Source organism: Ambystoma mexicanum, chromosome 9, assembly GCF_040938575.1.
Source record: "Ambystoma mexicanum isolate Mex_15411 chromosome 9, UKY_AmexF1_1, whole genome shotgun sequence".
NCBI lineage: Eukaryota > Metazoa > Chordata > Amphibia > Caudata > Ambystomatidae > Ambystoma > Ambystoma mexicanum.
In genome coordinates this window covers 1,425,346,353-1,425,371,439 of record NC_090931.1, presented here as the reverse complement: position 1 = coordinate 1,425,371,439, position 25,087 = coordinate 1,425,346,353, and the positions used below count along the sequence as shown (strand labels likewise).

The following is a 25,087-nucleotide window of genomic DNA, read 5'->3' as shown; positions in this document are numbered from 1 at the left end:
GGAGGAGGCTCCCCCTCCTTCCCATGCGGTAGTGGTGATCGTGCCACAGTTCCACTTCCCTAAGCAGGGAGTTACGTCCAATTGACGCGGTGGCAGTGAAGTCACACAGCGTACCGTCTCCTCCAGTTGGGAGGCTAGGGCCTTGTGCCGAGCCGCAAAACTCCAAGCAAGAGCGAGTTTTTCCACGCGCCAGCGGTGCAGCAGGAGCAAGCTGTGCCCCTGTTCATGGGATCGGCAGGGGCCCTATCCCGACATCCTTGTCGACAGTTGTTATTTTGTTACGGGCTCTGGCAGAGGACGGGCCAGGAGTAGGGTGGCTAACTCTTTGATAGTATTTTGCGGGACACTTGCCCACAAGGCGGCGATGACGTCACAACATCATTCACGTTTGGCCCGCACCTTTTTTCATTTGCATTTTTTTAATGGCACCTTTAGAGCCTGCAGGTCGAGCTGTAATGCTCTGACACCTGGCTTAATTGAAATGCAAATGGTTTGTCCTTGGGAGGTGATGGTCACGTTTTTTAACAGCAAACATGACCATCACGACCCAGGAACAAACCATTAGCATTGGAATAAAGCCAGATGTCGAGCATTACAACTCGACCTGCAGGCTCTAAAGGAGCCAGGGCTGCAGAGCCGCCAGGGAAAGAAAGTAGCAGGCGGCAGCGCCTGCTGTTTAAATGGCCACTTCAATTCGCAGAGTGGCTGTGATGGATGCAGGTTGTCCTGACGAAAGTCCGGACAACCTGCGTCCCGCACAGCCACTCTGCAAATGGCGGGACAGAGTGATTAATTGCGGGAAAGTCCCGCGAAAAGCAGGACAGTTGGCCACCCTAGCCAGGAGTCAAACCCAGGAGCCCACACACAACACCGGTCCGGGACACATTGCTGGGTATTAACTGGTGCTTTTCATTAACTTGGTGACACGTGGCCCACATGTCACCACACACGTGACTTTGGCACGAGCCCAGGAAGTGCTTCAGTCACAACAGGAGCAGTGGTCCGCTATTTTTTATTATTCGGTTTTACTGTTCCCATACTTTTATTTTCAAAAGAAACCGTTCCGGAAAGGTTTCAGTTTAAAAAAAAGTGTAGGCGGAAGTCTAAGCGGGGTCACGCTGCCAGAGCTACAACGTTTCCTTAATCAGCCGAACCCGTGCCCTACTGGATCAGTTCCAACCTCATATCATGGTGAGCTATCAAAGAACTGTCGGCTTGCACTTACTTTTATAGTATCCTGATTAAGCTCATTCCCAAGCCCCATCAGAATGTTGCTTTTGCATTTAAGCAACTTATCGTGAAAACGCTGCAGACAAAGCTGCAAGTGCAGTTAGTGGATGGGGGAGGGGTGGCTTTTATCTCTAGCACGCCCCTTCAGAGGTGTGAATGGTGGGTGATTAGAAAGGGGAGCCTGGGTGAAGCTGCATGCTGTGGCGGGGGAGAGGGAAGGCAATGCATAAAGGTAATGGGGATTGTTTGCAATGCATTGTGCATTTTCCTTCACCGTGCTTCTTTCCGCCTTTACACAGAGGTTCTGTGGTGGGGGTGGGATGGAGGAAGAGCCAGACGATGGTAAGGGTTTTGTTTTGCGCGAGGAAAGGGCAGTGGCATGGGATTTGTGGGGAGCGGGGGGCGGGCCAGCAGGGAACATAGTTCCACTAATTCTTTTCGTACTCTTGGACCACTGAAGACCGGGTTTGGTGGAGGCCACCTGTCAGCAGGGTGGGAAGATCCCAGAGGATAAGGGAGAGGTTGAAGTGAGGGGAGAGGTAGCTGCAGTGTCGCTTAACTATTTGGGGGGGGCAAAAGGGTTGAGGAATTCTACTAGGTTTTCTTCGTTCCGCACAAGGTTCCCCCCAGAGTACCTGCTGCCTTTCGGTTTTTTGGCCAGTGGGACGCCGTGCCCCAGACTCCCACTAACAACCTGTTCTCTCTCTCCACACCCGCTTCTTTCCCGATGCCCTTTAACCTGCTACCCCCCTTTGACCCCTTCTCTCTTCTCATCTCTTATATTATCATGCTCTCTGCCTTCCTTTGCTACTCACATTTCCTGCCTCTCCTTTTTCCATCCACCTCTCCTCAGTTTCTGTGCACCCCACCACCACCCATCCACCTCTCCTCGGTTTCTGTGCACCCTATACCACCTCACCACCACCCATCCACCTCTCCTCGGTTTCTGTGCACCCTATACCACCCCACCACCACCCATCCCCCTCTCCTCGGTTTCTGTGCACCCTATACCACCCCACCACCACCCATCCACCTCTCCTCGGTTTCTGTGCACCCTATACCACCCCACCACCACCCATCCACCTCTCCTCGGTTTCTGTGCACCCTATACCACCCCATCACCACCCATCCACCTCTCCTCGGTTTCTGTGCACCCTATACCACCCCATCACCACCCATCCACCTCTCCTCGGTTTCTGTGACCCTATACCACCCCACCACCACCGATCCACCTCTCCTCGGTTTCTGTGCACCCTATACCACCCCACCACCACCCATCCACCTCTCCTCAGTTTCTGTGCACCCTATACCGCCCCACCACCACCCATCCACCTCTCCTCCGTTTCTGTGCACCCTATACACCCACCACCACCCATCTACCTCTCCTCAGTTTCTGTGCACCCTATACCACCCCATCACCACCCATCCACCTCTTCTCAGTTTCTGTGCACCCTATATCACCCCACCACCACCCATCCACCTCTCCTCAGTTTCTGGGCACTCTATACCACCCCATCACCACCCATCCAGCTCTCCTCAGTTTCTGTGCACCCTATACCACCCATCCACCTCTCCTCAGTTTCTGTGACCCTATACCACCCCACCACCACCCATCCACCTCTCCTCAGTTTCTGTGCACCCTATACCACCCCATCACCACCCATCCACCTCTCCTCAGTTTCTGTGATGCTATACCACCCCATCACCACCCATCCACCTCTCTTCAGTTTCTGTGACCCTATACCACCCCACCACCACCCATCCACCTCCTCAGTTTCTGTGCACCCTATACCACCCCCCACCACTCATCCACCTCTCCTCAGTTTCTGTGCACCCTATACCACCCCACCACCACCCATCCACCTCTCCTCAGTTTCTGTGCACCCTATACCACCCCATCACCACCCATCCACCTCTCCTCAGTTTCTGTGCACCCTATACCACCCCATCACCACCCATCCACATCTCCTCAGTTTCCGTGCACCCTATACCACCCCATCACCACCCATCCACCTCTCCTCAGTTTCTGTGCACCCTATACCACCCCATCACCACCCATCCACCTCTCCTCAGTTTCTGTGCACCCTATACCACCCCATCACCACCCATCCACCTCTCCTCAGCTTCTATGTACCCTATACCACCCCATCACCACCCATCCACCTCTCCTCAGTTTCTGGGCACTCTATACCACCCCATCACCACCCATCCAGCTCTCCTCAGTTTCTGTGCACCCTATACCACCCCATTACCACCCATCCACCTCTCCTCAGTTTCTGTGACCCTATACCACCCCACCACCACCCATCCACCTCTCCTCAGTTTCTGTGCACCCTATACCACCCCATCACCACCCATCCACCTCTCCTCAGTTTCTGTGATGCTATACCACCCCATCACCACCCATCCACCTCTCTTCAGTTTCTGTGACCCTATACCACCCCACCACCACCCATCCACCTCCTCAGTTTCTGTGCACCCTATACCACCCCCCACCACTCATCCACCTCTCCTCAGTTTCTGTGCACCCTATACCACCCCACCACCACCCATCCACCTCTCCTCAGTTTCTGTGCACCCTATACCACCCCATCACCACCCATCCACCTCTCCTCAGTTTCTGTGCACCCTATACCACCCCATCACCACCCATCCACATCTCCTCAGTTTCCGTGCACCCTATACCACCCCATCACCACCCATCCACCTCTCCTCAGTTTCCGTGCACCCTATACCACCCCATCACCACCCATCCACCTCTCCTCAGTTTCCGTGCACCCTATACCACCCCATCACCACCCATCCACCTCTCCTCAGCTTCTATGTACCCTATACCACCCCATCACCACCCATCCACCTCTCCTCAGCTTCTATGCACCCTATACCACCCCACCACCACCCATCCGCCTCTCCTCAGATTGTATGCACCCTATCCCAACCCACCCCTCTGGCCTTGCTTTCCCATGGTCTCATGTGCCATTCCAAGCCTCTGGTCCAAGAGCCAACCTGATTCTAACAATCCTCTATTCAACTCTTGACATCCCCACGCGCTTCCCCATCTCGCCTTCAAATGCACATAGAACTTGACCCTAACCGGGAAATAGCCAGGTGTTGCAGCCTACCCGCGCTTACATGTCTGTCGCCTCCACGTGATAAAACGAGGGGATGCAAAATGCCCCCACGTCCCCTTCCCCCTGTTTAGCTCTGCTACTGGCAGTGGGCGCTTATCTCATGTGTTTACTGTACATCTTCCTGCGGGCAGTGTGTTGTGAAACTTTCCATCACTGTGTGTGTCATCCAGTGTTCCTTTCAGAAATAGAACGCGCGTTAACTCTCCAGGGCCCACTTCCTTCCCCCACTCCGCCCATTCCCAGCTCTCCGCACTAATGGCTGCTGTCTGCTTTATCTCCGTTTCGCGTCCCTTTTCCCCTTGCTCTCACCCCAACCCATTTTGATACGTCTCCACTTCCCCGGGCTCATTTTCACCCTTCCAATAAGACAAGGGCCGTCTACAGCTGCCAATGGGATCACTTTGACAGCATGAGTCCCATCCCAGGCCAAGACCATCCATAGACTTCAGTGGGACCGTCGTCCTCCAGCAAACCTACATCGCCCTGCAAATCAAATGTTCGTTTCCATTGACTTCAATGGGTTCACCTCTCCACCAGCATTTCATGCCCCCTGCCTTGGAGATGAAACAGATTGAGAGCATGTTAAAGCATTGATCACATTTTAAACGAAAATAGAGGGATCCCTGTTTAATGAAATTGAACAGTCCAGGTACCAAACCTACAAAACAATGCCTAGCACCTCCCTTTGTTATGACATATGTGGCACATTTAAGGTCTGAAACAACACCCTTGTGTTTTTCTCAAGAAACATTTGAATTTCTTCCACAATCACTGATGGTTTGTATTCAATTGATAGTTGCCATTCAGTAACACCATATCACACATAGCCACCTAGCGGCATCTTTCACATCTCTCAAACCACATGTGGGTGCCACCGTGGTCTATCAAATGCATGAGATAACAACACAAATCTCATGGACATTGGAAAACAATTCAGTCAAAAGTATAGATTCATCCCCAGTGTACGGGCTGTTGCGGTAGAGAATGTCTTTATTTCAACGTGTTTCATTCCCGTTATAGATATGGGACCTTCTTCATGGGGTAAAAGGTGGGTCATACGTAATTGATCAAACTCACTTTTCTATACACTTTATTAAGTCTCCACATCCTGGCTTTCCCATAATTTACTTCACTGAAAAAGTCCCGTGTCTTAAAGGGACTGTAAGTGTGTTGATTTATACATTAAAAGCATCATCTATGCCATGACAAAGAGGGCTTGTGATGTCGTTTGGTTTGAAAACATTGAACATATGCACTGACATTTTAAAGCATCTGACTTGACCCCCCCCCCCCCCCTTGGATACTCTACAGGTGAAAACAATGTCTTAGTGAAGAGAGGGCTACAGGTTCCATCCGTTCCCTCGCTCGGAGAGGGCTCCAGGTTCCAGTCCGTTCCCTCTCTCGGAGGGGGGTTCAGGTCCCACTCCGTTCCCTCACTCGGAGAGGGCTACAGGTTCCACTCTGTTCCCTCACTCGGAGAGGGCTCCAGGTTCCAGTCTGTTCCCTCACTCGGAGGGGGGGCCAGGTTCCACTCTGTTCCCTCACTCGGAGAGGGCTCCAGGTTCCACTCCGTTCCCTCACTCGGAGAGGGCTCCAGGTTCCTCTCTGTTCCCTCACTCGGAGAGGGCTTCAGATTCCATTCTGTTCCCTCACTCCCTCACTCGGAGAGGGCTCCAGGTTCCACTCCGTTCCCTCACTCGGAGAGGGTGTTGTCGATGTTATGGTACGTTCCAGTGTGTACTGGCTTTTAGCCCTTCCCTTTGGCTGACTCATATTTTGGTTAAAGATAGCGCCAGTCCCTGCAGGCACCCCTCCTGGGAAGCCTTCAAGTGTGTCCAAATAAAATGGCGGCCAGAGTGGTTGTCTCCCCTCTTCTTCTATAGGTTTCCCTGGAAGTGGGTATACGATCACAATCTCTGCAAGTTACTCCTCCAGCCTCCAGCCTTGGGGAGCACAGCGACAGGCCTCAGGTTCCCACCATGACCCTGGACCCTACTTGGACTGAGAAATGGGGCTCACCTCACTCTCAAAGCATCAACCCCTCCAAAAGAAATACTCAGTGACAATTTCTACTCCTAAAGCAAGGCATGGTCCACATCTCCCATGATGTGCAAGATGTGGTGGACTTCAACTGCCAGGATCACTAGCCAGCATAGTCAGTGTCAAAGGGTCATGGGGTTTGTAGTCCCAAATATCTGGAAGGCAGACTGAGTTGAGCAGGCAACTTCTCGCAAGAAGTCAAATGAAAATAACCCTCTGTGAACGAAGGATAGCTCAGGGGCAACGTGCTGGTCTTGGAAGCAAGACCACTGAGAGCAACAGAGGTATTTATAAATAAAACATTAAAATTTAATAGAGGATGGGTCAATTAATGAAACACCAAATGGATTCACGAATAAAACAAATACATTTTGGCACAAAAAGAATCACTTTGCAATTCTCAAAATGGAACCTGAGAAAATAGCATCATGCATTGGAAGGTTGTCTGGATCATGCATTGGAAGGTTGCCTGGATCATGCATTGGAAGGTTGCCTGGATCATGCATTGGAAGGTTGTCTGGATCATGCATTGGAAGGTGGTCTGGATCATGCATTGGAAGGTGGTCTGGATCATGCATTGGAAGTTTGCCTGGATCATGCATAGGAAGGTGGTCTGGATCATGCATTGGAAGGTTGTCTGGATCATGCATTGGAAGGTTGTCTGGATCATGCTTTGGAAGGTGGTCTGGATCATGCATAGAAAGGTGGTCTGGATCATGCATTGGAAGTTTGCCTGGGTCATGCATTAGAAGTTTGCCTGGATCATGCTTTGGAAGGTGGTCTGGATCATGCATAGGAAGGTGGTCTGGATCATGCATTGGAAGGTGGTCTGGATCATGCTTTGGAAGGTGGTCTGGATCATGCATAGGAAGGTTGCCTGGATCATGCATTGGAAGGTGGTCTGGATCATGCATTGGAAGGTTGCCTGGATCATGCATTGGAAGGTGGTCTGGATAATGCATTGGAAGGTGGTCTGGATCATGGATTGGAAGGTGGTCTGGATCATGCATTGGAAGGTTGTCTGGATCATGCATTGGAAGGTTGTCTGGATCATGCATTGGAAGGTTGCCTGGATCATGCTTTGGAAGGATGTCTGGATCATGCTTTGGAAGGATGTCTGGATCATGCATTGGAAGGTTGTCTTGATCATGCATTGGAAGGTTGCCTGGATCATGCTTTGGAAGGTTGTCTGGATCATGCATTGGAAGGTGTTCTGGATCATGGATTGGAAGGTTGTCTGGATGTTACTTATGTGCAGCGTTGGTGAAATCTAACAGACGTTTTCCTAAGGACCAAAAAACATTTATAAAAAATAAGTTTTCAGCTCTAGTGAAATGACTTCAATAAGGAATGAAGGCTGCCTTTAGCAACACACAAAGAGTCAGACTTTGGAGGAAATATACTCTGAGTTGATCCTTTTTCATTCCTTGAGAGCATTTTGTCCTTTAGGGGTGGAGGGACGGGGGCAGTCCAAACCTTCATGTGCTAATTCACTGCACTTTGTAAACACTCATTTAATAAACGTCACAAATCTTATCTTCAGTCTTAAATTCTTGGCCATTTCCTTGGATTTGGAAGTAATTCTCATTCTCTCTTCCCAGCGGTCGCTCCCTATGACTGGTGCACTGCTCGAGGGTGTTCTTGGAGGGCGTATGCCATCCAAGTCCCTGATCTCATGTCACTCCAGACCTTCAACTGCTGCAGAGGGTGCAAGATGGATTGGATTCTGGGTATGCCAGATTTTTAGGGTACCGGGAGAGAGGGATCTTGGCGCATCTTGTCCAGTGCCCGCTGGGAGTTTTCTCCATGAGACCTGTCATAACAAAAATGAAAGCCTTCCTGGGTGAACAAGGAAGCCCTCAGTATTACTAAAAATGTTTATCCAGCAGTGGGTCCTCCCTGAAACCTACTGGAAAAGTGGCTTCTCACGTAGGCAGGAACGGAGCTTGAAGGGCTGTGAAATGGTGGCACGAGAACTTTAAATCTGACCTTCCCATAGACATGTAGCTAGTGCTGATGATTTGATTGGATCTCTTTGGAAAGGTCATGACCTACCAACCCAGCTTCACCTTTCTTGAGGATTGAAATTAAATACATTTCTATATGGCCAGCTACCTTCTGCAAAGGCACAGACATGCTAAATATTGATGGGATGCTATCCTACCGATGTACAAAAAACACCTTTAGTGGTTAAAAACTAGCCACGTTTCACTAGTGAAAGTCGATTCATAGTGCTTCAAATAAAGTGCTCCCGGACACCTGAGTCACCTATTCGGCCCAGAGTAAGGAAGGGCGTTTAGCCGGGGTATTCTACAATCAGTATTGACCGATCTCCCTTGAAAACTGAATAACGTGACCCTCTCCCAGGATCACACTTTTCCTCCGTGAAAATGTTTACAGCTTTTAGTTTCAGACTTTCCGTCAGCTGATCCTGCTACTAGTAGAACACTGGAGCGTTCCAAATCATTGCCGCCGACATTGCAGCCGAAATCCACGCTCCACGTCGTGCCCAGTAACCTTAAAATGGCAGCCGTCGCTGTCCTGGTGACCCCCAACAACATCGAAGTGCCCGGAGTTATCACCGCCAGGAGCCCGGGCCCGGATTGGCCTCCCCTGCCTGCCTACCCCTCCCCTCCTGCCTTAGAGGGATTGGGAGGAGGCCGGCAGGAGAAGCCGAGAAGACCAAAGGAAAAGGCCACCAGAGCTCTCTGCAGCTCTCCTCTTCAAGGAGATGCTGCATGCTGTGAGCCCTGCTGCCTCAGAGATAGAGGAAGGCAAGCGTCCTCCTTCTTGCCCCCCTGCTAAGCAATGTTCAGTAAAATAGTGTAGGAAATCCCTACTAGCTCGCATCCTGCAATCATTTCTCATCATGAGGGCCAAGCGACACAGCTCCCGCACAGGTATCCTACCCTTTTCCACCTCCACCCCGTCAATCCAAGCTAGGAACCAGCGGCTGGGTGCGCGGCTCTTCTACCCGCCGTTCGCCCTCCTGAAGTGGTCCCGCTATGCTTCCCACCACTCCAAGGGCCCGCCGCCAGATCGTACCAGAGCGCTGCTCACCTGTTCCCTTCACATACGAGGGCTGGTGTTCTCTCCTGCGCAGTGAGCGCACAGCACTGGGAGAGTTGGGCTGCTCGGCGCCCATGCTAATGCAGCATGTAGATCTCTCAAGCCACCGGTCACCATGCAGGGCTGGCCTGCCTCGAGAGCACACCCAAAGGCCTCACCCCGCCTCACATGTCTCACCGGCCCTACTGTCCCGCCTGCTACGAAGACACCCCCTGACGTTTACTCGCCTGCAGCACATCGGCCAGAAGCTCATTCCAGATTGTCGACTACTGCACCTCCTATTTTGGGACACCTTACTGACACTCTGCCAGTGACCTCTCTCAGTTTGCTAGGGTCCAATATACCAGCCATATGTCCCATTGACCCTACCTACATGCCTGGCGCTAATGTACCTGTGATTGTGCCATCTGCCTCCACCAATGTGCCTATGTCCAATGTGCCTGTGCCTAGGTCCTATGTGCCTGTGAATGTGCCCTCTGCCACCATTGTGCCTAGCTCCAAAGTTTCTGTGACTGTTCCCCCTTGCTATCAATGTTCCTAGGTCAAATGTGCATGTGATTGTACCCACTGCCACCAATGTGCCTAGGTCCAATGTGATTGTGCCCTCTGCCTATATTTCAGGGCCCTTGCCAGAGACCCCTTCAACTAAACCTAGGAAAGGGCCCACTGCTAACTCTAAACCCTTGAACACTCCATCACTCCCCCTCTCCTGCGCACTTATAAATGCCCGCTCACTCTCTGCCCATGCCCTAGACAGTCATGACCTCATTACTGACCAGGACCTCGACCTATTAATCATCAGTGAAACATGGCTTCACAAAGCTTCAGGGCCTGCTCTATCACTAGCCCTCCCACAAGGCTGCACCATTTTCAGGCAGTATCACCCCTTTAGAAAGGAGGAGGGGTAGCTCTTATAGCGAGAGAGACCATCCCTATTTGAAAGGTGCAAGGCAGAGACTTTGGCTCCAACAGCGACTACCTGCCCCTTAAAATTCAGCCGTCTCCCAGTTGCACTATCACCCTCCACATAGTATATTGACCTCCAGGACCAGCCACAGAATTCCAAGACGGTCTCCTTCATGTCTTATCCAACATCCTAAAGAAAACATCCAAAGACCTCCTGCTTGGGGACCTCAATCTAAGCCTGTATGACCCGGCAGACTCCCAAGCCACTGCCCTTAACAAATCCTTATACTCCCTAGGATTCCAACAAGCGGTGAAACTCCCCACGCATTGCAAATGTTGCATCCTAGACTGGGGCATCCATCTTAACTACTCCCCCATCATCTCAACCATCTCTCCCATCCCTTGGTCTGACCATCATTCTATCTCCTTCAAGCTGAGCACCAACAAAGAACCACTGCGTCCAGTTCAACCACTTCAGCCAGCCTTCTGCAGGAGTTCTCAACAGCTACCCAAAGAAAGGTTCCTGCCCTATCTCCAATCCCCTGCCCCCAAGGCACCTTTTCCCAAAGACCGAGATACCTTGGATGTTACCTACAACACCATCATCACCAATGCAGTCGATGCCATTGCCCCTCTGACTCTCAGAAAAGCCAAAACGTAAAGAAAAAACACACTAATGCTTGGTTCTCCTCTGATCTACTAGAAATGCGGCCCAGAAAGAGAGCCTCCAACTCTGCTTGGGGAGCCAATTCGTGTCACGCCACCGAAGCATCATTTAAGTCCATAGCCAAAGAATACAAAAAAGCCATCATCACAGCCAAGAGTAACTCGTTCAATACAAGGATAGCAAATTCTAAATCAGGGTCCAGAGACATTTTCTCTATCTTCAGAGAACTGGAATCACAAGCACCCGCTCCACCCTCTACCCCAAAAATGTAGACTGGTGTAATAGTATCCAGTCTGCCATGCTTGACAAACTGAACCTACGCCAAAGCTTCCATCTCTATTTTGTTATTATTACATTTGTTACTCGCCCAGACCCTTAGGTATCATGGCGAGGTTACACACAGCTTAAACATGCATACATTAAATGAGCCGATGTGGCAAAGTTACATTGACAATAGTTATAAGAGATAGACGCAGGGTGATCAAAGCAGAATTACAATAAAAGGAACAGAGAAGCACAGGGGAACATATTAGCAGGGTAATATATGTACATAGTAGAAGGAAGGTATAACTTTTATTTACAGTGTGTTGAACTGGCTATATTTATTGTTCTTGGTTGAATAGCGAAGTTGTCAGCAGTTTTTCTAAAGCATGTAAGGGTTTGCTCATTTTTGATGGTGAGTGCAAGGGAGTTCCAGTGTTTTGGGACAAGGTGATGGAAGCCAGTGCCACTTGCTCTAGTCTTCTTAAATCGAGGTAAAGCCAGTAGTGCCTGGTTGTTGGATCTTAGGGGTCTGGTATTCGTTTTTCTAGACATTACCTGATTAAGGTAGATGGGAACATTTTCATGGAGGCATTTGAAGGTAATGCATAATGTTTTGAATATGACTCTGGCTTTGATGGGTAGCCGATGGTGCTGTCTTCTAGTTTTGGATATGTGATCCGATTTACGTATTCCGATGGCAGCCCTTAATGCTTTATTTTGTATCAGTTGCAGTTTATTAAGGTTGGTGGTGGAGGTGCCAAGGAGTAGTACATTGCAATAATCAAGTCTTGATAGGATCAATGCCCTGGCTAAAGTGATGCAATTGTTGGGTGTCAAAAATTGACGGCTGAGACAGATACGTTTTGAAGTGTAAGAAGTGGATTATGACAATGCGGTGATGTGTTGGGTTAGTGTGAGGTTAGAGTCCAGATAGACTCCTAAAGTTTTTACCTGTTTGAGCACTGGAATAATGGTTCCGTCTATATTGATGGCAGCGTAGTCGGGATGAAGAATATTTATTTTGGGTTGGGGCCCACAATGAGAATCTCTGTCTTGTCATCTTTAAGACAGAGGTTGTTAAAGGCCATCCAATTTTGGATTATGGAGGAGATTTTCTTTATGGCTAGTGTGTCTTGTACATAGTTCCCCGATAGAGCGATCAGGATCTGGGTGTCATCTACAAAGTTGGTGTAGTTGACACCCATGTTATCCAATGCTGAGAATAGCAGCTTGGTGTAAGCGTTATAGAGTGTGGGTGATAGACAGGACCCTTGCAGGACGCCTATTGGGACTGGTATGGGGTCGGCGGCTTCTTTGCCTATGGACACTCTAGATGTGCGTTCGGCCAGGAAAGATTTGATCCACATAGTGGCGTTTTTGGAAAAATTGAAATCTTTGTCTAGGGTTGCACAGAGTTTATTGTGGTCCGCCAAATCGAACGCTGCCAATAAGTCTAATCGGAGTAGAATACAGAGCTTTCCTGAATCTCTGATGGCGTTCATTTGCATTTTGAGATCCAGGAGGGCTGTTTCCGTGCTGTGGTTGGGGCGGAAGCGCGATTGTCTGGTGCCAAGGAGTTGATTCTGTTCTAGGTGTGCTTGGACTTGGTTATTCGATATTTTGTCCAGGATTTTCAAATAAAAAAGGGACCATGGTTATAGGTCTGTAATTAGTGGGTATGGCGGGGCCAAGGTTAGTTTTTTTTAGTAGTAGTGTCCCACCCTCTACAACATTTTCATGAATCCCCTGTTCAGATATTTGGACGAGCTAGGTATATCATATACCAACTACGCGGATGACACGCAGGTAATCATTCCCCTCACCGGTGACTACGATATTGACTTGGAACAGCTAAACTCCATTTACTCTAAAATTCAAACATGGATGGCAGAAAATTGGCTCTGCCTCAACGGGGAAAAACAGAACTGCTTCTTATTGGATCCCTAGCAACACTGAAGAAACTGGAGGAAAGATACAACTCCTTCACCATTGACAGCACGCCTATCCCGGTGCTGCAGGCGGTAAAAACGCTGGGGGTCTACCTAGACTCTAATCTCACCATGGACAGACAAGTTAATGCAATTACATCCGCAATGTCATATCACGCCAAATTAATCAATGCAGCGAGACCGTTCTTATTCAAAGAGAACTGCCTCACTATAGCAAGAGCTATAATTGGATCAAGGCTAGATTACTGCAATGGCATCCTGGCTGGCACCTCTGGAAAAAACATCAGAAAACTTCAAACCATACAGAATGACGCCCTTTGTGAAGCCACTGGCATATCTAAAAGGGAACATATCTCTGCCACCAGGAAACAAGTTCACTGGCTCCCCATCAAGGAACGCATCACCTACAAAATTCTCACCTTTTCACACAAATGTCTCAACAACAAGGCACCCTTATATCTGTCCCAGAGATTTGCCAAACCCATCTCGGACAGGCCTACCAGATTGGCCTACTCTAACATGGTCACAGTTCGCACAATCTTCAGGTCTCGCGCAGGTGGCTCGAGCATCCCCTTCATTGCCACCTCTCAATGGAAGGCACTACCCGCAAACGTAAGGAGCATTGAGTCATACACAGCTTTCAGGAAGGCCGTCAAAACCTGGCTTTTCGTATAAATTGCCCCTGGTCTTAGTTGGCCACTGGCTCACTGCAAATTGCTTTCCAGTACTGTTACATTACTGTATATGTTGTTCGCTATTTCTCCTACACATGTAATCAGTCTCATGCTCTTTATGACAGGCTTGGCTCCCTGTAACCCTTGAGCGATCCTCCATAAAACTGTAACTAAGTCATTTGCTTACAACAGCGCCTCGATGCCTATGGGCTGCAGTGCGCTTTACAAATTCAAAAAATAAAATAAAGGCGCTGGAAATCAAACACTATTAACTTGTAAGTCATGTACATGAACTGAACCATTCCTAAGGCAGTGATTTTATTTTTGGCAGTATCAGGGATTCACATCCGAGAAGGATTCTTTAGAGCTGCATAGGTAGCTCAGTAGGTTTAGTGAATGTTGTTGAGATGATATATAGTCAATGGTTAAAAACTAGGGATAGTTGAGCATTCGAATTATTGACTTTAATGAAGCATTCGAGTCCAGAGCAGAGGGCTCTATTGTTCAGGAGGTGATCTCCACCAAAGTAAGTGTTCCCGATCCAAAGCCGAGGGCCTCTAATGAGGAAGAAGGTCACCTTGCACACACTAGAGCCCTCTGCCTTCTGGTAAGGGCTTTAACACCATTACTGTGCAGGGGGAATAAAGGGAAGCCTCGCCTGAGACTGACTGTGTGACACAGCTTGTCCATGTCTCTTTGACCACTGCCAGTGTGAAAACATCACAACGGGAAGCTTGAAATGCAGCCTTTACAGGTGATTAGTGCCCCCATTTCAAGCTTCCTGATTGGGTAGAGCACTGGAAGCTTTCAGAAGACCAAAGGAAAGCATGAGCTCAAGGTTTCTACTGTGGTTAGTGTCTGGAAACCACACTTTCTGATTGTATAAATAGAGGAAAATATCTTTTAATAATGGTTTGACTCTTTCAAATAATGTTGAAATACATTTGAATCAGTTGAGCCCCTGTTAAGTCTGACTCTTGATTGGATTAGCACCAAGCCTCAAAATGCCCAATTTACCAAGTTCATGGTTAGAATTGATTCAACTGAATTCGATCAATAAGCAGGCATTGGTTCAAATCAAATTGAATCGATTGCACCTGATTAAATGCACCCTAATTGATTAATAGTCTAATAAACCAGATACAAACGATAGAAAGTCAAATTAAATGAAAACATACACATGGGACAAAAGTTCCAGCTGGGTGGAGAGCAAACGTACTCTTGTCTACTAAAACTTCTGAAATTGATGGGAACATGTTTTACATCATTGCAAGTTCCAGCTCCAAATGACTAGAGAAACTAATTTGAACGCCCATTGTCCAGACAGGTCTGAACTAGATTCAAGAGGGTTTGTCCATCTTTATTAAGAAGCACTGGCTCATGGTTTTACCATCACCTTTGTCTTCTCTCATTTATCATTTCAAAGCAAAGTTGAGCCATCTTGCAAGATATTCAATGTAGGGTTTGGGTGTGCTGAAGGACCTTCAAATAAAGCCAAGTCTCAAGCTTGCCCAAAGTTGCAGTGCTAGAGGAAGATCTTTGGGGAGATGAGCCGCTTCCTTGTAACAGGGAGTGGAGCAAACAGCTTCAAGAGAGGCAAATAAAAATGCTGATGAAAAGAAATATGATTATGTTGAGGAACAGGAAAACTCCTAGACCTGTGAATAGTCAGGAAAGAGGATTTCTCCGTTACATGGTTATAAACTCAATTCTTTGAATATTGAAGGAGAGCTGGCTATCATTCTGATATAATGTTAAGGAAACCCACCTGCACAACAAAGGGCAACTTAATTGTTTAGATGGAAAACATCCATTGATTGGCCCTGGCCATGGACTGGAAACTATGTACCCCTGGGGACTGAGCTCAGCCGCGAACACACTGAAAATGTGTACAATTCTGTAGGCCTTTGCTGGGAAGGCTTTGGTCCTCTCTAGTGCCGGCACAGATACCGAGTATCTTCTAGGTGGAAGCATGGTAGCAACTTAATTAGGGGGCATGGCCAGCTGTCCTACTGCAGGCCACTGTGCTATCCACTCAGCAAGGTGTGAGATCTGCATACGTTGCATGTACGCTGTTGTGCACGAAGAGCTGAAGCGAGAAGGGTAACTCTTGGCCCCCTTCTCTGCTTGTACATTGATCTTGGTATAAAAAAGTGAGGCTGGCAGGACTCTTACAGGAATCCTTCAGGTAACTGGATGGAATAATGATAAAGATCGGATTTGGTGTGTACTGTATGGAATGCATCTGTACCCGGCAAGCAAGTATGAATAACCTGCTCCCACAAGACTCACTCTGAAGTACATTGGGCTGTCTGGAATAGCCAATCAGAGGTCAGAGTCCCGTGCGAGCCCCTATAGCACCAGGTCCCCTATGTGAGTGGGTTGTTGACCCCTCCCCCCATAGAAAGAAAAAGGATTTGGCTATTATGAAAGGGCAGACAGATGGTGAGTTGCTAAATCTCCAGGCTACTAGCCAGCAGACGGTAGATGCCACATGTGTGTCACTCTGACCGTTTCATTGTGCCAACGGGCAAATAATGCACTGAGGGGGGCAACCTTCTCAGCGTGCCTCTGGTCACAATGTTAGGACAAGAGGAGTCTAAGCCAGTGATTTGAGCATGTCACTAGGCAACCATCTCCGGATTTCCTGTTACCTGGTCTAATGCCCACATTTCTGGCTTTGACTCCACTTTGCTTGACATGGTGACGAGAGGCACGCTGAGAAGGTTGCAGGCTAGTGTGGTCAAAAACCATTTCCAGATTACCTGGTGGCACTCTGTTGCGACATGTGGGTGGCAATTTGTAGGCATACGATTTTACTTAGTAAGGTAGGCTGGTAAGCTCTCCAATCACGTGGCCAGAAATACTAGCATACTTCAAAGCTAGTGAGCCAGCCATTGGCACAACTGTGAAGGTCGTTGCCCCCCCCCCCAGAAAACTCTTGGAGACGTAAGTCTCAAGGTCAAAAGAAGCTGATCAACTGGCAATGACCTTGTGGAGTTATGGGTCCATTACCAGAGCTTGGAGTGTCAGTCTCCTGATTGCTGAGGCCTCCTGTAACTGACCTGTGTGGAGGCTTCACATTTAAATCCACTGGAATCCACTTGGACCTGGAAACCCTGTGTGTGCCATTTCCTTTAAGAAGGGAAGAATTTAGGATTTCAAACGTGAGACCTGAAAAACACTGTCCTTCTGTCTGGCGATGGGGGTGAGCAGATCAAATGGTGCTGGAAAGCACTGCTGCACCACTTTGTGGGTGCACAGGAAGCATTGCCTGGCTCCATCCCATGGAAGATGAAGAACCTATGAGTAGCATTACCCTGGAAAGAAAGCCAGTGACCTCAAGACTGTGTGCAAGACAAGAACAAGCATCAACGCAGCAGCATGTTGCTGCACTTCAAGCCTTACCTTGAGGCTACAGAGATCAATGATGTTAAAGGGCAATGTACAATGTGCATGCCAGATCCAGCTCTTTGCTGGGAGCACAAATCATAATGGAACGGGTGCCTCTGCATTCACACCCAGTGCCACAACCTCCGCCACAATCTGCCTGATGCTGCTTCCAGCGAGCCCAGGCGACATCCACTGACCTGTACTGGCAGAGTAGGGAAGACCTGGGAGCAAAGAGAGCTACACGGGGCAAATCAATGGGATGTGACACAGGGCAGTTGTAGGGACAATGTGAGGGCCCTGAGGCAATTCAGAGGGCAAGGAGACACGATATCGGGCTATTGTTGTGATGAGAGTGACATGGGTGATTCAGAGGCAATGAGATACGACATGCAGCAATTCTGGCCACAATATAGATGCTGTCTTGTCAATGTGCTTAACAGTGGCACTGCAGGCATAATATTAATGTGGTTGGCTTTACCGTTTCATGGGACAATGCAGCTGTTCCTAGATTGCCCCCACAGAATTGTGGTGCCTATTCAAAACAATGCCATGCCAGTGTTGTCCCGGTAAAACACATGATCATGCTAGCATGAACATAGGTTTTACTGTGGTAACATTGCCATAGCTTTGTTTAGACTGCTGTCACATCTATATTTGGGCAATGTATTTGAGAGCAGGTTAATACATTTTACTTAGGAAACAATGCCATGTTTCCTCAGCCACGTGGGTTAGTAAACCTATGCATACTTAGGTGCCAGGAGCAAGCCCAGCACTTGGTTACAAAAAGAAAATGGCGCAAGCACCGATTTAGCTACTCCATCAAGGTACATCATTTTCTGTAAAAAAAAGACGATATAGTCAGGTGGGAGGGATGGCAATTATAAGTAAGAAGGAACTTGGACTTTTTGAATCCAGTATCGAGTACACAGGCTGTGAAATTCTTCATGTAAAAATTACTCCGACTAGTAATACCTGGGTGCATTTTGTCCTAATTTACCGCCCAAACATCTGACATGCCGTCCTCTAGCCCCATTGAATCGACCTAAAACTTCCACCATTTTCTAGGGAATTTAAAACGATGGAAAGGAGACTTAAAGGATAAAGATGCCCTTGAACTGGAACTTCAATTGGATAACAAAGAACCTACACACATAAAGGGACCTACTTTGGACTGGGTGTAACGTGTAACATTTACATAAGTGACATCAGATCACTCCATTCTAGACTGTACTGGGAGCCTTCCAGAGACGACTGGTCCTGAACCTGCCCCTACAAAAAAAGTCGTAAGCAGAAACTTTAACAAGCTGAAGGCTATAGACTTAGAAATCTGCCTCAAGTCTATCATAACATCTTCTTCTGATGTGGATCACCCATGTCAATTAGTAGAAGCTTATTCGCAGCACTTTTCCACATTACTGGACAAAAATAGGCCTCTGAGACCTCTATCAGTCCGGGGTCGTCCAAATCAGCAAAACTGGGTTACCCCCTGAACTAAGCTTTCTAAAGAAAGAGAAAAGACAGGCTGAACGTACTTGGGGCAAAGGTAAAACAGCAGGAAACAGAGAGAGATGGAAATGCTGGCAAAAAATCTATAAAGCTAGAATCTTAGACACAAAAAAACATTTCTGGGATGAGCAAAAAATAAGGCAGGCAACTGCACCAGGAAGCTGTTCGAAATGTACAGGAATTGAGGAAAAACCAATGTCCCTAACCCAGTCTTTTGCTCCAGAGACAATAGACTGTGAAAATGTTCAAAAAGCGTTCCAGGATAAAGTCGTATTGGCACGCGATAAGATTCAAAGCTGGCAGAGTAAGGTAGCAATATCACCCGAACAAGACCCCCTGGCTAACTTCAGGAAGGAAGGCATACGCCCAGGTTTCCTCTTTCAGCCCATCACTATTAAAAAAATGGAAGCAATTGTATCCAAATTAAGACCCACTTCTTGCCCTGGAGACATACTACCATCTAAAATAGTTTTAGCCAACGAGAAACTTTTTGCCCCTTTCTTGACTAGATTTGTCAATGCCTCCTTTACACATAACATTGTACCAACAGCTGGTAAGGAAGTGGCAGTCACCCCACTGGTAAAGAAACACATTCTAAATCCTAAGGATCCGGGAAACTTGAGACCAATTACAAACACACCATTGCTATTGAAAATCTTAGATAAAGTCGCTGCCTTACAATTGCAGTCCCATTTTGAGGCATCAGCGATTTTTCACCCTAAACAGTCAGGTTTTAGGAGCTATCACGGGACAGAAAGTACCTTGATTAATGTACAATCCCAGATGCTGTAAAGGGTGGAGGAACGCAAAAATGGGCTGTTGATCCTTGTGGGCCTCTCAGCTGCTTTTGATTTGCTGGACCACCACCACTTGTTCAGAGCATTAGCATCTACAGGTAACTGTACAGGGATGCCATTGAGTGGATAGAATCCTTCCTGAGTGAGAGATGCTCTAAAATGTGTTGGGGAAGTGCTCGCTCCAAGTCAGTCCCTATCAAATACGGAGTTCCTCGGGGGGGAGTGCATCTGACCAGCCCATTTTAATATATATTTCTAGAACCACTATGTGAATAACTGGAAACATAGGGCATACATTTCACCAACTATGCCGATGACTTCCAGCGGATAATGGACCTCTGTGGAGATTACTTGACCGACTTCGCCAACCTCAATTCCATTTACTCACATATCTGAGAATGGATGGTTAAAAACTAGATGTGCCTCAATTTATCAAAAACGGATCTTTGGCATAAAATAAGCAAGGGACAAACTAAGCATAGCATACTTTGAAGTAGACAGCGGCCTCATCTCACTGGCGGAAAAAGTCAAGACCCTGGGCACAGTGGTGGAAGCAGCATGGGGCTCCGATGCACATGTCAACAATGTCATTAAAAACCCTCAATAGCACCTTAAAGTGTTGCATCAAATAAATCAAATAAATCCCCTGGTCTCATGTATGAATTGTGAAACTCTGGTCAGAGCAATTATCATGACTCGCCTGGACTATTACAACGCTCTTCTTGGTGGGGCTAGTAAGGAGAATGTACGTAGACTCCAGATAATTCAAAATAACGCAGTCAAAGTAATACACAAGATCCCCAGGAAAAAGCATGTTACCAGCTATCGAAGGGACCGCCACTGGCGGCCCGTTGAAAAAAGGAATCAACATAAAATCATCTCCCTGACCCATAAATGCCTATATGGCAAGGCCCCGGAATGTCTAATAGATTCGCTAACTAGGCACAAACCAAGCGCAACATTATGATCCAGCACAGCACACCTACTCACAGCTGCTATGGCATGGAACGCCCTCTGGAGAGCCTTTGTAAGGAGGAAATGCTGAATGTTTTCAGGAAAAAGCTAAAAACGGAACTGTTTAGTTAGTCCTCCTGCGAGGAATTCAACCATCTGCATGAGGAGTGTGCGCTTGCCTGGGCTTTTTTTAAATGTTTTTTTAGGAAATGGAATGATAGGAGATCAACCTCTGACAATGTGTGGGGCTAATCCACACACATTTTCTTTTTTTTTTAATAACTTATTTTATTGATTTTTAAACAAATAAATTCATAACATATAGCAATTCATACTCCTTCGTAATTCATTCCCCTTTTCTTTTCCCAGTGCATCTTTTAATTTCATAAAACATATCAGATATTCCCAAAGTTCATTATTCAACCACAATTGACGAAAGGAAGAATTAATTAATTGGCAAAAAGTATTGAAAGAGAAGGGATACGACCAGGAGAAAAGAAAAAGGAGAAAGGGAGAAAAAAAACCAAAAAAAAATAAACCCATATGCTCTATGTGCGAAATATAATCCAAAAATGGGCTCCGAGTTTCCATAAACTTTGGGAGTTTTCCCTCCGGCATAGCTATTAGTTTTCCTAGGCCTTGTAGATCCCATACTTTTCCAGCCAACTTTATTTATTCAATGGAGAAGAAACAGAAAGAAGGAAAGAAAGAAGATACCCTCTTTTCAGGCGTTATCTTAGGCCAGTGGTATGTCTTAGTGCAAGTCAATTATTGTGGCCCAATCTCCATTTTAGGAATTACAATTTTGGTATAGCTTCAGAAAATAACTTAACCGTAACTGCAACCGTACAACCCCTCCCCTAACCCCCTCTCCCCTCCCAGTTCCCATTGGCATGGATCAGTTCCTCTGACGTCGGTAAGAGTCGTTGTGTTCTGAGTGGGGGACCACTGCGTAGCATCGCAGCTCCTGTGCTTAGTTTGTCCATCTTCAGTTGTGAATTGCTCTCAGCAGGTTTGGCCTGAAGAAGTATGCTTCTCTGTCTCTAACATAGTCGAAGAAGGGCTCCCAGATAGCTCTGAATTTTAGGTACTTGCCGTCTCTCAGGGCCCCCACCTTCTCCATGGCCATTACATTCCATGACTTTACCCACCAACATGCTGTTATTGGGCCTTCAGGGTTTTTCCATGCCTGTGCCAGAGTCATCTTAGCTGCCATTAGCAGGTGGGTAATGAGCGTAGCGTTGTTACCTGTTGCCGCATATATGTCTTCCACTGTTGTGCCCAAGAGTATAGTTTTGGGTGCTGCTGGCAGCTGCTTCCCTGTGATATCTTTTATATGGCCCAGGATTTCCTTCCAGTACATTGCCGCCTTCGGGCAGCACCACCACATGTGGTATAGATCTCCATTGCCTCCACAGTTTCTCCAGCATGTGGGAGGGTAATCGGGGTTCATTTTGTGCAGCCTGTGGGGGGGTCAAGTACCACCTAAAGCAAATCTTGTGTGCAGTTTCTCTAACCGCTGTGCATGTGGAGGCTTTTCGTGCTCTTGTCCATATTTGGGACCATTCCTCCTCAGAGATGGGTTCGCCTATGTCTTTCGCCCAGTTATCCAAATATGGGAAGGTGTCACTCAACTGAGCTTTGTCAAGCAACTTGTATAGTTCATCCCCGCTTCATCCCCTTCATGTAGCGTTAGTTCCAGCCCTACTGGTTCCCTTGTAGCTGCTTTCTGGATTTTTTGCTCGCCTAACAACAAACACATAGTCCAGTGTACTCTTGGAGACACAGCCTACATGCGCAGTCCTCCCTGTCACATTTATTTGACAGGTGACAGCGAGGGTTGCATGAAGAAGGGCAGCACCTTCCTCCTCCCATGGCAAGCCTAATTAAATATCAAAGGCTCCATGGATCCGCCCTGTTCTGTTGTCAATTGTCTAAGTTCTGTGTGGTGGCAGCGCATACTGATGAGAGTTAATTGAAGCAGGCCTGTGAATAGGCCTGGCCACAGAACTTAAGAATGTGCAGGAAAACTAACACCTCTTTGATATGCCTTGAAGCTAGCTCCCACCCCCTGCACAAAGGGCAGTGAATGCCATGTCTGGGACAACTGTATACTGTAGGCAAACTCTCTTTCAGAGGGACGAAGTATGGGATTTGAGGGAGACAGAAGTATGTTCTCACCACAAACGTCAAGGGAGATCTGTGCTTTAATCAAGAGCCACAGAGGGCTTAGTTAACCAGAGAGACATTTTGATCTACAACAGACAGGAAGATGGGTGGGACTTAGGAATACATGTTGTCACCTCTTACCTTTCCTGTTGCAAAGCACTCTGGTGCTGACCTCACGCATAACAGAAGATTGTTGGTGGGGACAACAGATCCGTTCCTTAAGGTAGGCTTAGCCTGCACCAATCACTGGGGCCCATTTGGCTTTAAAAGAGGGCTGAGCCCCTCACTTAGCAGATCATCTGACAACTTTGAAAGGAGTTAGAAGAAGGACTCATATGGACCCTGGCTGAAGGTACAGTCTGTCTTACAGCTTCCATCAGTGAAGGAAAGCCAAGATTTCCAAGAGGGAAGCAAAATCCCTCCCCTAAACATCTCCCGGGGAAAATAGGGAGATACCGGACTCAGAGAACCCATCCAGCAGCTCTACAACCGGTACCCAGCCAGCCCACAAGGCGCCCTGCTAGGTTCTGCAGCAAACTTCCTAGCTGGGAAGTGCCAGAGAGTCTCTGAACAAAGGACAAGTCCAGTGCCTGCAAACACTCTCCTCAGCTTTGGGCCAGTCACCTTGAAAGAACACCAGGCGCACTGCAAAGAAGATAGGAGGAGTGCCACACAAGTATCAACCAGAGTCCATCTTTTAAGGACATTTTCAAGGCAGTCGAGCCCTCGAACCCCGACCGGCTGCACCACTGACTGTTGTTACACTGAAGTCACTAAAGCCGCCAACCAGCACAGAGACAGCGATTGTTAATCTCAAGCCGCTGTGTAGGCCAGCCTGCAGCCATCCATCCAGCCTCGCTTGCCAAACTACCTGCTGCTTGATACCCACAGCTGTCTCCCATTAAAGCGATTTGAATTAAAATGCTATATAAATAAAATAAATACAAATACAAATCTTGAACTCTGTTGCAGAAGCTGCAAAGTGTCCTGGAACTGACTCAACGCTGTCGAGCATCAAGAACATCTCAAGCACCAAGTACTTTGTAGTTCTGTCCCCCTGGTACTTCTCCGAAGGCCCCTAGTGACACTTGCTACCCCTTGCTCCCTTGGCACTGAAACCAAATAACCTTGAACAGGTAACACTGATTGCTTTACCGACTCATGTCAGTATCCAGAGTGCATCCCTTTTCTTCGTGAAACTGTCTGTCCTCTGGGTTCCTTTGCAGGGTTGGTTGTATTTTGTAGTGTGTTAGAACTGTCTGTTGTATTAATAATAAAGTAGATATTTTTATAAAACCTTGTTTGGACAGCCCATTTTATCATTGTGTAATAATTGTATGTTTGTTGTATTGCAGCTAACCAACGATCCACCACCTTGCAGAGATAAGCCTGCCATTCCATCTGCGCTACCAAAAATCGGACAAGGGGGTTTATAATTCACTTTCATTCCAATCTGTTCGGATCCCTTCTGGTGTACGAGAGGTGTTGGCTGATTGATATTTTAGAAACCGATTTTCATCTCTGGACCACTGGTGCCCCGGAAGTTGATTCCTCTCACCTCCTGGCCCTGATTTTTCTGTCTTGTCTCTGATTCGTCCTTGAGTAAATGTTGCACCCTGATGCCTGTGGGCTATGGCGAAATTAGCAATAATTGAAGAATAATAATAAGATGCCTGAAGTGGTTGGCTGAGGGTCCCTTGTATACACAGCCATGCCCCCTTTCACCTTGAAAGTCTACTACGTGCATTGGAGACACGTCCATAAAATTCTATGGGTGGGAAGACGCGACAGTAAAGTACCTTTGTATCTCTGTGCCAAAGGGTTTTCATAAATGTCCCCTGAGTGTTTTTTTTTCTTTCTCATCTTTCAGCCTAAATGTTTTCTCATTATATGCATTTTTGTGACAATTGTTATATGTTTCAAATGATGTGTTTTGTATTGTAATATTTGTAAATATATAAATTTAAAAAAATGTCCCCTTTTGTGTTCACACTGGGGTACTTCAAGTGGCATTTATTCTACAGAACCTCTTACCCAGTGAACATGTGTTCATTACAAAACATTCTTAAATGCATGTTAACTGCCTTCCTTATAGTACTGGAACTGACTTCAGGGGTCAAACCGCTGAGACGTGGCTAATGCAGCCCAGTGACGTAGACAAAGCCTTGGAATGCCCTAGAATACTATTTTAAAGCAACATCATACTAATGGCGAACCCGACAACTGCATCTTCCACAACAGATTCGAGTGTGCTTTTAGAAAATGCACAATTTTAATAAAATTGACTTCCAACACTTTACATCAACTGTTTATTGTGCATTTTAACATATAGGGAAAT

General features: G+C 47.3%; 1 long non-coding RNA gene across 1 annotated transcript; it reads left to right on the top strand.

The window, feature by feature from the left end:
• Positions 1 to 982: 982 nt before the first annotated feature.
• LOC138489808 (uncharacterized) lies at positions 983 to 24,739 on the top strand. The gene is made up of 2 exons (XR_011274917.1): positions 983 to 1,191; positions 24,105 to 24,739. It is a non-coding gene; the product is annotated as an uncharacterized lncRNA (long non-coding RNA).
• Positions 24,740 to 25,087: the final 348 nt, after the last annotated feature.